We start from the raw sequence: 15,222 nt of genomic DNA on the forward strand, positions 1-15,222 counted from the left end.
TATATTATGAAATACTAAACATAAACTTAATTTATATATGCATCCACCCTCTTCACTAACCTAAGTAAGACCAAACAAAATAAACTCGCAAATTGCTTTAATCATATCGCTAGATTTGCCACCAAATCCACATATCGGAGACAAAACTGTCTGAACTTACAGACTCTAGATTGGCTTGAAATGCCTAACCAAATTCAGTTCAATCAGTTAATACTAGCCCATAACATTCTGTATCACCCAGAAAACACTCCTGTACTGAAAAACATTATCACCCCTTACAGTAACCTTAAAGTGCTACACTCATCCAGCAAAATTCTAGTTCAAACAATCAGTACCAACAACTCAGCTGGAGATTCCCTCTATGTTAACTCTGTTAGCAAAGCCTGGAACTCACTTCCTGCTGAACTTACTTACATGCCTATTCTAACCCAATTCAAGAAAAGCCTAAAACAGTATCTAAAAATGAGATGACTTTGCCATTGTGCTAATCCTGACTAATCCATGCAATATAATCATGTCATAAATATTCAAATCTATATTGTTTTTTCCAATTTGAAGAAAGTAACACTCTGTTTTTGTATAATGCTACAGAAAACAATATGTTTATCTGTAACAATGATTTTCACTATGTATATACATTCAAAAAGTTTATTGTCATAATAGGTATGTAACTGTTCTGAAAGTCATAAGTGGAGCTTTTCTCCCTGGGCCGTGCTGAAAATGGACATGTATCCAGTCGGACTATCCCAGCCAACAAATGTAAAATAAAATAAAATAAATAAAAAAAAAAAAAAAAAAAAAAAAAAAAAATTTAAGCTTGTTTTCTGCCTTTCCTGTTAAGTGGTATAGACTATTTGTAGGCTTCTGAACCCCCAAGCCCTTCTGTGTTGGAGGGAAGCCTTCTAGCTTAGTTTTTTTTTCTTATAACTAGCCAGTTTTCTAGTTTCAGCACTCAAATCTGTTTCTTTGATCTCAGCACTTGTTCAGAAAAAAAAAAAAAAATTCATCTGCTTTTACTGTACTTGTGATTCTACCAACTTTTTTTTACTTTTGCATCATCTTAAAAGTACTCAGTTGTATTTATTACTGCTTGGTGTAACTCATTCTAAGCCTTTTGGTTTAAACACTTGGGCTTCGGACCAGTTGTTTTGCACTGAGAGGGTTTGTGGTCTGCACTGTAGTGACAGAACAGGTAGCTTACATCCTTCTAGGTTGGGAACTGCTGACTGAGGGCTCAGTGTCTGTTATTCTAAAAGTGTATTAATTCTGGTTTAAGCACTTAGGCTTTCAGGCCAGTTATTTTACATTAAGAGGGTTTGTGGTCTGCACTCTTGTGGGAGGAAAGGCTGGACTCTGCCCTTCTGAGCTGGGAATTTCTGGTTGAAGGCTTATAATGCATGCATATCTGAACTGCTTCTTACTGAAGTTGGAGTGCCTTGTTTGCTGTGGCATAGACTGGATTCGGGTCTGCTGGATCTAGCTTTGTTTGTGTAACTTGAGCACTAATCCAGGCATTCTCTAAAGTATTCAATTGTATTTATTACTGCTTGGTAGTAACTTGATTAAAGTGTAGCTATCATTCTAAGTCTTTTGGATTAAGCACTTGGGCTTCAGACCAGTTGTTTTACATTAGGAAGGTTTGTGGCATGCACTGTGGTGGCAGGACAGGTAGCTTTCATCCTTCTAAGTTGGGAACTGCTGATTGAGAGCCCAGTGTCTGTTATTCTTAAAGTGTATTAGTGCTGGTTTAAGCACTTGGGCTTCAGGCCATTTATTTTACATTAAGAAGGTTTGTGGTCTGCACTCTTGTGGGAGAAGAGGCTGGACTCTGACCTTCTGAGCTGGGAATTTCTGGTTAAAGGTTTATAGTGCCTGAATATTTGAACTGTATCTTACTGAAATTGGTACACCTTGTTTGCTGTAGCATAGACTAGATCCAGGCCTGCTGAATCTAGCTTTGTTTATATGCTTGTTGTTTGTTTGCTTGTTATTTCCCTGGAACGCTAATTCCACCTAATACGCGGCTTCTCAGTGCTTCTGTGGATCACTAGTGATATCTGCATTGCTTACTGTACTTATTTCCTTGTTTCACTTGAAAGAAAGTTACTGTTTGTCGTTTTTGCATTTAAGTTACCTGTAACACATTGCACTTAAGTTACCTGGCACTTGCACACTAAAGCAATTATATAAGTCAGCACTAAAAATTAAAAGCACTACACCCTCACTCCCCACTGGCCCTGGTTTTCAATTATTAAGGAATTCCCATTATTATTCTAGCATGTCCAAAGGTCAGTTGTCAATCTCCTCTCCGGTCCAGCTGGTGAATCTGGGAATCTTGAGGCAATGTTACAACTGCCTCATGTACACAGACAACCCTCTCCTCCTCCCAACAAATTCCAACACATGTGAGAGATGCAACCATATAGCCAAACTGGAGGCTAAGCTCTCTCAACTCAGTACTGGCATAACCAATCAGGAGGAGAAGGAAACCACACTCACTACAATTCCAGTCTCACATAGACTTACCACGACAGCAAACCAAACACATAATCACACAAAAACATACTCGGAGGCTCTAAATAAAGATCTGCCGAAGCAGCAGAGACCTCCAAAGCAGACACCCAAGCAGCCACTACCCCAAAACAAAACATGTGCAACACATATCTCACAAAGCCAGTGTGCCAAACAGTCACAGCCCTTAAGACTAAACAACACACCTGATACACTTGTAATAGGTGACTCTATCATCAGGCACACTGACGTCCTGCTCACCAGGCTGAACAAGGAGAGGGTCACGGTGAGCAGCCTGTCAGGCGCTAGGATCCGCCACATAACACAAGCACTCAGGTCACTCCAAGGCAAGTACAAATATGACTCAGTCATTGTCCATGCTGGTGTGAATGACATGAGATGTACCTCCCTAGACTACATGAAAAGAGACATAAAGGAGCTCTCTGAGCATGTAGCCCAGGCCGGTATGACCCTGACCTTGAGTAGCATCTTACCCTCACCAAGAATGATACCACAATATGAAGACAAGATGATCAATTTCAACAATTGGCTTAAGTACTGGTGTCATTCAAAGGGGATCAAATGCCTGTCAGCTTGGGATGATATGCTCGACAAGCCACGATGCTTCGCTAGGGACGGCTTGCAACTGTCACCCCTGGGCTTTCGGATATTGGCAAAGGCTCTTGCTACCCCCATAGTGCCTTTTTTAGGCAAGGCTCAAAAGACAAACCCACCTCCATAGGTATCACAAGGGATAAGAAACTAAGAGTAATGCTACTCAACACCAGAAGTCTAAACCTCAAGATGCACGCACTCGAAACTCTCCTTAGCATGGAGAACATCGATATCTGTGCAGTAACAGAAACCTGGCTCAGGGCTCCCGACAGCACCCCAGCACTACCAGGTTATACCTCATACCATGCTTTTCGGCCCCAAAACTTGGACCGAACCACAAAAGGAGGGGGAGTATCGATATTCATCAAAGATACCCACACCTCCAGGTTGGTGGCAAAGCATGAAGCATCAGAGACTATCCATGTGCAACTAACAGTGGGTAAAACTGCCTTCCAGTTTATAGCCTGCTACAGACAACCCTCCCAAACCCAGGAAACCCACTCGGCCTTCCTGAGAACACTGGAAAATATGAAGGTCTCTCCAAACACCATTATATTGGATGACTTCAACTACCCAAACATAGACTGGGAGCATTACTCTAGCTCCAACACCCTAGCCCAAAGGTTCCTAGAATTTATCAACTCAAATACTATGGAACAACTTGTTACCACTCCCACAAGAGGGGAAAACATACTGGACCTGATCATCACCAACATGGGGACTCTATGCTCCAGACCAGAAGTGTATCCCTCACTGGTAAGATCAGACCATACGCTAATCTCACTGGATATTCACATCCCGACCCCACCCCCTGCCCAGAAAACCACAGTGAAAAACTTCTCTAAAGCAAATTTCACACTCCTCAAAACTAAGGTGGAATCCTTCAAAGCCCCTGGGCCTGTGGAAAATATGGCCCAGACCGCAGAATCCTTTATAAACGCATTTTATGAACACCTTCAGGAATGCATGGATCATGCGATCCCAAATAAAACCAAGACCCAATCCTCCAAAGGCAGACGTCCTGTCTGGTGGACCCCAGCCATAAACAAACTATACAATAGAAGGAGGAAGCTACTAAATGATAGAGCAAAATCCCAAAAAGGGAAGGCATCACTGATCAGTATTAGCAAAAAACTACGGGCACACATAAAATTGTCTAAGGCTAGCTTCGAGAGAAAAATTGCACAGGACACTAAGGATAATCACAAGGCTTTCTTTAGTTATGTTAGGAACCTGCGTGGTAATTCCCAGATATACTCAGAATTCATCCAAAATGACAAAAAATACACCGAACCCACAGACATTGCCAACATCCTAGCTGACAGGTTCAGCGCAAACTTCCCCCCACACCAAAAGAGCAAATATCTATCCCAGCAGAGTGCTGCCCCCCTGACATCTCAGATGCTCAGGTAAGAGCCGCCCTCTCCAAAGCAAAAAACACAGCATCAATGGGACCAGATGGTGTCCTGGGCTGTGTCCTACATGAACTCCAAGAAGAGCTAAACCCAAACATAAAACTACTGTTCAATCTCAGCCTTACTACAGGATATGTGCCCAAAGAGTGGCGTACAGCAACAGTGGTCCCTCTCCATAAAGGTGGTGCCTCAACGGATCCTGGAAACTATCGCCCCATAAGCCTGACTAGCTTGGTCTGCAAAGCTATGGAAAGGATCATCATGGACCTCATAAATAAAGATATTGGGGACCTACAAACACTGGACCCTACCCAGTTTGGCTTTGTTAAGGGCAGATCCTGCCTCTTAAACCTGGTTGATTTCTTTGAAACAGTCACCAAGGCCATTGACGAGGGGAAGGTGGTCCACACAGCCTACCTGGACCTCGCAAAAGCCTTTGATACAATACCCCACTCGGGCATTATAGATAAGCTCACCAGCTTATATATAAACCCCTATGTCACTAGATGGATTGCAAACTGGCTCAAGGACAGAACCCACATGGTTAGAATTGCTGGAGCCATGTCAGACTCCAAACCAGTTACAAGTGGTGTCCCACAAGGCTCAGTCCTGGGACCTCTCTTGTTCGGTATATATTTTCGAGGTACAGGCCAACACGGAAGGACTGTGGCTGACCAAGTTTGCAGATGACTGCAAACTGGGCGCCATAATCGACTCTTCAGTCGACACAAGCATCCTCCAAAAGGGCCTCATAGAAACAGACAACTGGTGCCAGAGCCATGGCGTCAAGCTAAATGCCAAAAAGTGTATAGTCATCCCCTTTGGCAAAAATAAAGTGCCCACAAATTACCACATAGGTGGTAATCCATTAAGTACAGAAGAAGTAATTAGGGACCTGGGGACCCAAGTTGATAGCAATCTCTCATTTGACAACCACGTGGCCAAAGTGGTTAGAAAAACATTTTATATAGCCCACCTAATCATGAAGGGATTCACATCTAGATCAGAGGACATCATCGTGCCTCTTTACTCATCCCTCATCAGGCCCATAATTGAGTACAATGTCCCTTTTGGGATGTACCTTACCAGACACCTGCAGCAACTGGAAAGACCCCAAAAGTACCTCACCAAGAGGATCAAAGGGCTCAAACAGATGCCATATGCTGCCCGGTTAAAGAAACTCCAGCTCTACTCAGTGGCATACCACCTGTTCAGAGGCGATCTGTGCCTGATGTATAAAGCCATGTCCAACCCGGAATTAATGGACATGCTGCACGTCAGAAAATCTAAATCCCATCGAGCTACGCGCTCGAGAGACTTGAACCTCAGCACTGAAATAAATAGGACATGCTGGAGGGACAGATTCATAACCCAGAGGCTCCCTTCACTCTGGAATAAAATCCCAGTCCAGGTTAGGCAGAGTCCCTCATTGACTCTCTTCAAGAGGAATCTTGATGAGTGGATGGGAGATCGTAGGTTTACCCCGGGTATCACTTCTGTGTCACTGTTTGACAGAGGCACAGTATACTAACCTCGAAAAAGGGCATAGCAAAATAAATTTAAAATGGGTGGCGAAAGCCAAACACATTCTGGCTAGGCTTATAAATGCCCTAGGGCAGATAGCCTAGTATGAACCTATGAACCTATGAACCTAAATAAATCAATATATTTCACCCTCCATGGAGTTTAATAGCCCTAGTTTGAATAGCGGCCCTAACCAAATGTACCCTCTGACCTCCACAATCAAAAACAAACTTTCTTCTCCTACTATTTGAAAATTTAAATTATACAAAAAGATAATTCATTATTATAAAATATATTATTAATTTCTGTTAAGTGCTTTAAAAAATGTATGTCAGGAGTCATATCTCAAAATATTAAGTTATCCTAGAACCAACGACTCTATTAAACAGATTTATCACATATCTGATTACATTTCCAAGATTCTACATTAATTACTATGTTTTAATTTAATCCAAATATTACATATATGTAAACCATCCATTTTCTAAATTAAGATAAGATACACAATAGCTTATGAACTGTAAACATTAATTTCATTCAATAGTTGCATATTCATTCTGTAGACATTCATTATTTAAAAATACATGTGACCTTAATACTTCAAATAATAGGTATTTTTATATATCGCTTTAAATGACAAAATGTACTGCTTTAGTATGGACTTAATATAAAGTTCCAATTAATTATCAGTATAAGAGAACAATAAGACTGCCCAGCAGATGTTCAATTATTAAACTGAGTAGAGAATATATTGTTTCTTTTAAAACTTCCTCACACCTAGTTTAATTAAATAACTAATTTATAATACATTTATTTCACATTTTAATAATGTCTTAATAATCTCTAAATACTGTCTATAAAACTGCTGGTCTTGAATAAATTTCCATTTAACATTTTCATATCATACTAAAAAAAGGAATAAACTTACTTCCTATTGTTTAACTCGGTGTGCAAAGCTGTGTTATCCAAGGGTTAATCTTCTAAAAACAGAAACTTGTTTTATATATTTTTTAAGTTTAAATAAACAATATCATCTAATTGTTTTATCAACATTTGGTAATAATTAATAAGATATGTTCCTTTTAGTTTCTTCCATGAGTGTGTTCATGTACGTGATTATAGTTTGATTTAACCTTTAACTTTTCCCATGCGACATCATTAAAATGTCCTTCCTCTTTCACTATCTCCCCTTCCCTCTCCCCTCCCCAACAGATGCACTGAACATTAATTGTACAAGTTTGATGGGAAGGGTGAGTAAAAAAAAAAAAGAGACCAAAGAAGAAAATGCTGCACAAGCATAGATGAGCAAGTTTCTCACCACAAACACCTTGCCACACTCAGCATACTCACAAAGCTCCGATCCCAAAAACCCATGTCCACACAAAAAGCAGGTCCACTAACCTGCCACATTTGCCTCCAACCTTTTATCCCCCAATCCAAACCTAAGGAAAAAGAAAACAAATCCAATGAAAAAAGGAAGAAACCCAACAAATATACTCAATCACAAGGCTTAACATTTAAAACAGCTATAGGCTTCCCTGATCTATCAAAATGCACACGTCACACAACATGCCAAAGGATGTGCCACTGCCTCCCAAAACACTCACTCTCACAGTATAACAAACTTTTATAATGTGATAGCTAATAGTCATTCTAAAATAACCTTGAGTCTTAAGCAAGTCACTTTAACTCTATACAGAATGAAAAGTAATACAGAAAAATAAAAGAAGAAACAGAAAGATCTCTGCGATTAACAGTGTTTCAACCAAACTTAACATAACAGCTTATTTACTGTAAAACTAAAGAGCTGTGTGAAAGATTGATTTAGCTAATTTAATGCTTAAAATATGTTTATTAATTTTATATATATATATATATATATATATATATATATATATATATATATATCTGCTTTACAAGGTCAAAATACCAGTAGAACATCTTTTATAACACTGACATGAGAAACTCAAAACTTCATAATCCTGACAAGTGAAATCGCTGACTTTCAAATGAACTAAATTCAAAAACTTGATACTCAAAATACCGACATAAATGAAGTAAATGTTAACCTCTTCTCACCCCCAGTGTAACCATACTATCCAAGAAAAGAAAACAGTGTAATTCACTGTTCCATGTGCACAATATGTAAAGTAAAAAGTCCTCTTCAAATGAAATAACACATAATGCTGTACACTCTGGTTTACACATTAACAAGTTTAACCATAGATTAAACAAATTCCAAAGCACATTCTGACTTACCTCCCAGTTAATCCAATTATAAAAGTAAGAACTCATACCATAGCAACACAACACTATCATTTTAAAACACCATATTATGTACCTAAGCTCACCTACACTCCCCTGCTAACCAATACCCGCAAAATCAAAGAATATCCCACTGAATATTCATGATGGTATTTACAGTACTGACATGAATATTCATTAGTGATTGTTAAATTCCATTAATGTAATAATTTATTTTCTACTTTTATGTTTTTGCAGGGGGGGCTGTGCAAATTAAATATACCAACTCTGAGATCACACTACAGTGTGGAAATGAGCAGATTTCCTGTTCTGCTCAGCTGACAAAGTCGGTATTTGAAACGTTCAGTCTTCTGAATATTGGAATACTGAAATTGCACTCATATGAAATTTTGCTTTTCCAGTCTTGGCATTTTAAAAAATTGGTCTACTGGTATTTCGATCATGTTAAACAGATCCATTCAGACAACTGCTATGCTGTTTTCACAGGGTGCTGGATACCGCTCTCAATGACTTAATTTCCTCCACGGTGGTGCAGCGGTAGCGTTGTTGCCACACAGCAAGAGGTTCTCCCGTTCGCTTCTCGGCTGGAGTGCGGGAAGTGCCTTCTGTGTGGAGTCTGCATGTCCTCCCCGCGGTTGGGTGGGCATTCAAAAGACATACATAAATGGGCATGCCTTAGTTGAAGGTTGAATGTCAAGCTGGCACCTCGGCGTTCGTTAAAATCTACTGCCAAACATTAGCGGACCGGAGTTCCACTGTGGCGAACCCTAACCGGGAAAAGTCGAAAGATAACGACAACAACATTCTACTGAAAATGTATTCACTGGTGTTTCCAGGTACAGTAGTATTACACCAGTACTGTGCAGTCTACACTCACTTCCAGCTACCTGAAGGATTAGGTATATGGAGCTCCTTTTAATGTGCTTTCCCTGTGTGGTGTGGAACTCACGTACCTTAAAGAGCTGGGTTAGTCCATGTCCTTCACTGCACTTCTGATGAAGTGTTACTGCTTGCCAGGATGCATTCAGAAACTTCTCCTTTAATGCTTCTGCTCCTTTGGAAATCAGTAACTCATCAGATTAGAATGAGACTCAGCAATGACCGATTCAAGAGACCCCTGAAAGTGCTTCTGTATTCAGGCTTTCAGAAAGACTGCAGACTGATTATTTAACTTAGGCTAATGCACTTTTTTGTTATAATGGCTTACTTATTACTATCCATGCATGTTTATTAATTCAGTGTTTTGGTTAATTACTCTAATATGCTTAGTCACTGAGCATGAGTAGCATCTGATTGCTATGATATATGTATTTGTGTCACAAAAATTATGACAAAGTGTAAATGTTAGCAACAGATATTTTTGCAAAGAAGTGGATGCAAAGGATAAGAAGAAACTGTCAAATTCAAAATGGTTAAGGTGTTTACCATACAGACACAAGGTACAGTGTTTGATTTTCCCTTTTGGTCATTCTCTGGTTACTGATTAATAGTCTGACTGCCTAGTATTTACTTGAGGAGGGATTAGCATTATGGTTAAGGTTTTCACATCACAAATACAAAATACAGGGTTTGATTCTGATCTCTAGTTATTTCCTAGGCTTGTAATAGTCTGCAGACTGATAAATGACATTTACTTACAACTCTATGATGATGATGACAGTGACGATGATGATCTCAAGGCCCAAAGAAGTTATAATCTCACTTTATTTATAGGTTCATAGATTGTTAACTAGGCTAACAACCACTTGGGCCTTTACAAGCCTTGCCGCACACCCCAAACCACTTCAGTTTTGAGTATCACAGGCATCCATGGATGGAGAGATAATACTTTTCTTATTGACAGCCTCTGTCCATAAGGGACATGTGGGCCAGACTAGGGGTCTAAGGGTTTCATATGAATAGGGTCAAGGATGAACTCTGTTTTAAATGGACAGGGAACCTATTCCATGTGTGAGGATCCTTTGGGACACATATCTGTCTCTCCAACATATTCTGTATATATCAAAAGTGAAGTTCAGATCACTAGATCTAGTGTTGATGGTGCTGATTTTTTTTATTTTTGCATGTGTGCAACAGCTCCATCAGGGCTGGGTCAGAGGAAGTCCTGAAAGCTAGGCAAAGATCGCCTCTTAGCAGCCTGTATGAGACTGAATACAGAGTCTTTAGGTGGTCGGTGTAGACAGGGTATTCATGCCTTGAATTCTCCTGGTAAGAAACCTTTGTGGAAGTTCCAGCTGTTGTAAGTGTCTGTTTAGATACATGTCAAAGAGGCACTGTATTTAATGACAGGCTTGATAAGGACCACGTAGAGTGGCACTATAACTTCCTTGAACCAGGATGCCATACCCTTACCTATAGGTTGGGTGGCATAGAGCCAAAGAGTCAAAACCAGAGCTGTTGGACATGCTCCAATTAAAGAAATTCCAATCCCTCTGAGCTAAATGCTTTAGGGACCTAAACCTTGTCACCACAATAAACAGAATATGCTGGAGGGATCAATTCCTGTCCCAGAGACTTCCAATACTCTGGAACAGACTACCCATCTATGTCAAACAAAGCTCCTCATTAGCACTCTTCAAGAAAAATCTTGATGATTGGATGGGTAATAGGGATCACTTCTGTGGCTCTGCTTGACAGGTGACTGCAGATGACTGCAAACTGGGTGCCATAATTGACTCTCCAGCTGACACAAGCATCCTACAAAAGGGCCTCATAGAAACAGACAACTGGTGCCAGAGCCATGGCCTCAAGCTAAACACCAAAAAGTGTATAGTCATCCCCTTTGGCAAAAACAAAGTGCCCACAAATTACCACATAGGTGGTAATCCATTAAGTACGGAAGAAGTAATTAGGGACCTGGGGACCCAAGTTTATAGCAATCTCTCATTTGACAAACATGTGGCCAAAGTGGTTAGAAAACCATTTTATATAGCCCTCCTAATCATGAAGGGATTCACATCTAGATCAGGGGAGGTCATCGTGCCTCTTTACTCATCCCTCATCAGGCCCATAATTGAGTACAATGCCCCTTTTGGGATGTACCTTACCAGACACCTGCAGCAACTGGAAAGACCCCAAAAGTACCTCACCAAGAGGATCAAAGGGCTCAAACAGATGCCATATGCTGCCCGGTTAAAGAAACTCCAGCTCTACTCAGTGGCATTCCACCTGCTCAGAGGTGATCTGTGCCTGGCGTATAAAGCCATGTCCAACCCGGAATTAATGGACATGCTGCACCTCAGAAAATCCAAATCCCATTGAGCTACGCGCTCGAGAGACTTGAACCTCAGCACTGAAATAAATAGGACATGCTGGAGGGACAGATTCATAACCCAGAGGCTCCCTTCACTCTGGAATAAAATCCCAGTCCAGGTTAGGCAGAGTCCCTCATTGACTCTCTTCAAGAGGAATCTTGATGAGTGGATGGGAGATAGTAGGTTTACCCCGGGTATCACTTCTGTGTCACTGTTAGACAAAGGCACAGTATACTAACCTCGAAAAAGGGCATAGCAAATGGGTGGTGAAAGCCAAACACACTCTGGCTAGGCTTATAAATGCCCTAGGGCAGATAGCCTAGTATGAAACTATGAACCTATGAACCTAAGGGGCACAGGAAAATAATTTTCTTGGGTGGCGAAAGCCAGGGTACCTTTTTTGGCTAGGCTTATATAGGCCCTAGGGCCAATAGCCTAGTACCTACCTATGAACCATTGAATAATTTTCTTACTGTCTTAGCCACATGTTGGTCAAAGGCCAGATTGCGGTCTACATCTGTTCCCAGACCCCTTATTACTGGGTTGACTCTTAGGGGTGTTTTATTGATGCAGTAATTAACTTGGGTCGACAGTTTTTTTGCACAGAGTTTTAGGCCATGGCTTTGGCACCAGTCATTGGTCTGTGTTAAACCCTCTTGCAAGATGTTGGTGTCTTGGGAGGAATGTATAATAGCTCCCAATTTACAGTCATCTGCAAACTTTGCGAGCCAGAGGCCTTGTAAGTTAGTCTTGACTTCTGAGAAGTAGATGCCAACCAGGAGCAGGCCCATCATGGAGCCCTGAGATACTCTGCTGGTGACAGGTCTCTTGGTGGAAGTGGTCTCACCAATCCTGACTTCTTGGACTCTGTCTGTAAGCCAGCCAGCAATCTAGCAAGTTATGTAAAGATTTACGCACAGCTCAGAGAGCTTGTCTGAGTGAGATACTGTATTGAACGCCTAGGCTATGTCAAGATATGCAGTCCATTGCCTTGGTGAACTTCTCAAAGGAGTCTACCAGGTAAAGTAGGCATGACCTTCACTTAAAGCCAAATTGGGATGGGTCCAGTGTCTCTAGGTTGCCACTGTTCTTGTTTATCATTTACATAATAATTCACTACAAGGCTTTGCATATTGGGCTTGTTAGACTGATGGCTCTGTAGTTCCCTGTGTCAGGTGACTGTATACTCTTGTGGAGGGGAATGACTGTTGTGGTCCTCGAGTCACTTGAAAAGTAGCCTGTTTCAAGGTTGTTGTTTAAGAGTACCTCAAATGGTCCTAATAGGTTGTGTTGTTCAAGAGGCAACAGGTGATACTGTTGGGATCCATGGAGGTGGTGTTCTTGTCTTTCGTGAGCTCTGCCAACACCTGGTCCCTATTAATAGTTGGGATAGTATGTTGGAGGGTATTTTACCTGATAGAGTATGTGGGGGGGGGGGTAAGAGGTGAAGTTTGAGCTGATGTCACCCTGACTGCAGAAGGTGATACCATTCACCACCAGTTCAGCACACCACTGTGTGTTACCTTTAAGGATCTGGACATAGCTAAATAAGGCCTTGTTGTTGTCCTTAGCCTGCGAGGCTATCCTGGCCTCATAGTTGGCCTTGCTGGACTTAATTAGACCTCTTAACTTCTTGTTTACTTGTATAAGAGAGCACTTGTCTTTAAGGGAGTCGCTGTTCCTGATTTTGGCCAAGAGTTTTCTTCTTTTATTATATACCCTGTTTAGATGAAGATTCCACCAGTGAGGCTTGTTTTGGGTTTAGTTCTAGTAGTTTTGGCAGCCTCTATGCAGCCATTCTTATGTTTATATAGGAGGTCTGTGAATAATTCTTCTCAGGTAGCTATGGTCTTGGGGTTAGGGAAGCCTTGAATTTTGACAAATGGCAAGCAGTCACTTAATAGAATAGTTCCTAATGGTTACTGAGTTAGCTGGGTTTTCTGGGTTTATTTTTACTTTAAAGGAGACAGATTTGTTATCTGACCTCAGTAGTGAAGACATGGCATGGGAGTGGGGGGGTGCAACACTCTCACATGTTTTTGAGTATCAGATCCAGTATATTTGATACTCTGGTTGGAGTGTTCACAATCTGTAAAAGGGTGTTTGTGTTAATAAAATTCAGGAAGCTGTGTGGCTGTGAGTTTGAGGCAGCGTACATTTCCAGTCTATAGCAGTGCAGTTAAAGTCACTCATAAATAGGGTATTTAGTTGCATGGTGAGAACCCCTAGTAGATTTAGGTAAGAGTCATGAGACTCTAGGGGTATAGATGGTGACGTGTAGTTAACAATGATATGGTGAGGGACCTCATCTATGGTTACTTGCATGTGGATGATCTCCATGGTATTATCCTGTTTAACCAACCTGAAGGTAAGTTTGTTGCTAATGTAGATTGAGGCACCTCCACTTTTGGCCCAGTCAGTGCTGTTACTTGTCTATATGTGTGGAAGGCTATGAAGCTTTGCACCACCAGAGTCCTTTCTATGACTTTAAACCAAGTCTCAGTCACAGCACAGATGTCTACATTCTCCAGAGTGAGGAGAGCTTGAAGGGTGTGAAGCTTTTAGTTCAGACACGTATCACTGAGCAGTATCACCTTAACTTTGCTTTGAAACTTTTTCACTATGTTGATAGTTTTGTTTTTTGGTAATGCCTAAAAATGTTTCTAAGGGATGGGTAAAGAATTAGCCATTATCTAAAAGCTGGGGGGAGGGGGTACAGTCCATCCTTGGCAAAGCAACGTGGTCTGTTGACCATCTCCTCCTATGCTGGCAGATATTGGATCCCCCTGGATTGATATCAGAAACTAATCCTACTATTAAAATTAATCATTTTATGTTCATGACTGCCGCGGTGGTGCAGTGGTAGTGTTGTTGCCTCACAGCAAGAGGTTCTCCTGTTTGATTCTCAGCTGGGGTGCAGGGAGTGCCTCCTGTGTGGAGTCTGCATGTCCTCCCCACGGTTGGGTGGCGTTCGAAAGACATGCGTAAATGGGCGTGCCTTCGTTGAAGATTGAACATCGAGCTGGCACCTCGGCGTTTGTGAAAATCGACTGCCAATCATTAGCGCACCGGAGTTCCGCTGTGGCGACCCCTAATCGGGAAAAGCTGAAAAACAAACAACAACAACTGTGCATTCATCCTTTGTGAAGGTAAAATGCTGCTCAATGCAAGGCTCACACCTATCTGTGACACATATTCCAAGAAATCGATTATATCTCTTCTCATATACTCTGTTGAAGTACATCTCAGGTCATTTACACCCAGACGGACTATGACAGAATCGCATTAGTACATGGGGTGCAGTGACTTGAGAATGTGTGTGTGATAACGCAGATCCTGGCTCCAGATATGCAACCAACCATTATCTTCTACTTGTCTATTTCCTCCCTTATTAGGCCCATCATTGAATATAGTGCTGCCTTTGACATGCACCTCTCTGTGCACTTAAACCAACTCACATTTTCTTCTGGAATATATGTGGACATTTTTATTAATGGTTGACATTATCACTGTCCCACCACTACTGGATGATGCAGCTGGATTTCTTCTTCATAGTATCCTTTCTTGTATGTTTAGTAAAAACTAATGAACCGGTGGAATACTGAACCCATGCAACTTGTCTGAGGATAGAAGCCATA

General features: G+C 41.2%; 1 long non-coding RNA gene across 2 annotated transcripts in view; it reads right to left on the minus strand.

Moving 5' to 3' along the window:
* Positions 1–9,475, minus strand: part of LOC122794789 — a 340,315-nt gene extending 330,840 nt beyond the window's left edge. For both annotated transcript variants that reach the window (XR_006363701.1, XR_006363702.1), the window contains exon 1: positions 9,284–9,475. This is a non-coding gene — a long non-coding RNA (uncharacterized LOC122794789). The remainder of the gene's footprint in view (positions 1–9,283) is intronic.
* Positions 9,476–15,222: the final 5,747 nt, after the last annotated feature.

Source organism: Protopterus annectens, chromosome 2.part1 (assembly GCF_019279795.1).
Source record: "Protopterus annectens isolate FY-2018-M chromosome 2.part1, PAN1.0, whole genome shotgun sequence".
NCBI classification, from domain to species: domain Eukaryota; kingdom Metazoa; phylum Chordata; order Ceratodontiformes; family Protopteridae; genus Protopterus; species Protopterus annectens.